The sequence below is a fragment of the Penaeus chinensis genome, chromosome 7 (genome assembly GCF_019202785.1).
Source record: "Penaeus chinensis breed Huanghai No. 1 chromosome 7, ASM1920278v2, whole genome shotgun sequence".
NCBI lineage: Eukaryota > Metazoa > Arthropoda > Malacostraca > Decapoda > Penaeidae > Penaeus > Penaeus chinensis.
Genome location: NC_061825.1, coordinates 37031561 through 37034060, shown reverse-complemented (window position 1 = coordinate 37034060; position 2500 = coordinate 37031561).

Here is a 2500-nt window from a genome sequence, read left to right as displayed (position 1 = left end):
ATAGTGAAACTTGGACACTATCTTGTGCTCTGGAATCTCGTCTTTAGGCCTTTTGTAACAGATCCCTGCGCCGGATCATGGGGTACAGTTGGCGGGACCATGTGTCCAACCAACGGCTGCACCGTGAGACTGGAACAGGACCTGTTACTTGCACAATCCGTGATCGCCATCTCAGGCTATATGTATACATATACATATATATACATATATCTATACATATACACACATATATGTATACACATATATGTATATACAAATACATATATGCATATATGTATATACATAGATACACATGTATATACATATATACACATATGTATTTACATATACATATATACATATACATATATACATATATACATATACGTATATACATATATGTATATACATATACATATATGCATATACATATATGTATATACATATACATATATGTATACACACATATATATATGTATAACATATACATAAATGTATATACATATGTATATTCATATACATATATACATATATGTCTATATATATATATGTATATACATATACATATATGTACATATATATATACATATATGTATATACATATATATATACATATATGTATATACATATATACATATATGTATATACATATACATATATGTATATACATATACATATATGTATATACATATACATATATGTATATACATATACATATATGTACATACATATATACATATATGTATATACATATACATATATGTACATATATATACATATATGTATATACATATACATATATGTACATACATATACACATATATGTATATACATATACATATATGTACATACATATACACATATGTATATACATATACATATATGTATATACATATATGAATTTAAATATACATATATTTATATACATAATCATATATGTATATACATATACATATATGTATATGTATATGTATATACATATATGTATATACATATACATATATGTATATGTATATGTACATACATATATGTGTATATATGTATATACATGTATATATATGTATATACATATACATGTATGTATATATACATATATATGTATATACATATATGTATATACATATATGTATATGTATATATGTATATGTATATACATATATGTATATGTATATATGTATATGTATATACATATATGTATATGTATATACATATATGTATATATAAATATATATATATGTATATACATATATATGTATATACATATATGTATATATATTTATATGTATAAACATATATGTATATACATATATGTATATATATGTATATGTATATACATATATGTATATACATATATATGTATATACATATATATGTATATACACATATGTATATATATGTATATGTATATGCATATATGTATATACATATATGTATATATATGTATATGTTTATACATATATGTATATACATATATGTATATGTATATATATGTATATACATATATGTATATACATATACATATATGTATATACATATATGTTTATACATATAATTATATATACATATATGTATATACATATATATGTATATATACATATATGTATATACATATACATATATGTATATACATATACATATATGTATATACATATATATATGTATATGTATATACATATATGTATATACATATACATATATGTATATGTATATGTATATACATATATATGTATATACTATATATGTATATGTATATATATGTTAATATATGTATATGTATATACATATATGTATATATATGTATATGTGATACATATATGTATATATATGTATATACATATATGTATATATGTTTATGTATATACATATATGTATATATGTATATGTATATACATATATATGTATATACATATATGTATATACATATATGTATATACATATATGTATATTTATGTATATACATATATGTATATTTATGTATATACATATATGTATATATATGTATATACATATATATACATATATGTATATACATATATATACATATATGCATATACATATATACATATATGAATATACATATATATGCATATATGTATATACATATATATACATATATGTATATACATATATATGTATATGTATATACATATATGTATATACATATATGTATATACATATATGTATATGTATATACATATATGTATATACATATACATATATGTATATAGATATACATATTTATCTGTATATACATATATGTTTATGTATATACATATATGTATATACATATACATATATGTATATACATATATGTATATGCATATATGTATATACAAGAACATATTTGTATATACATACATACATGTATATACATATATGTATATACATATATGTATATACATATATACATATATACATCTTCATATATATAGTCATATATATAAATATTCATATATATACATTCATATATATACATATTCATATATATACATATATACATATACATATACATATATACATA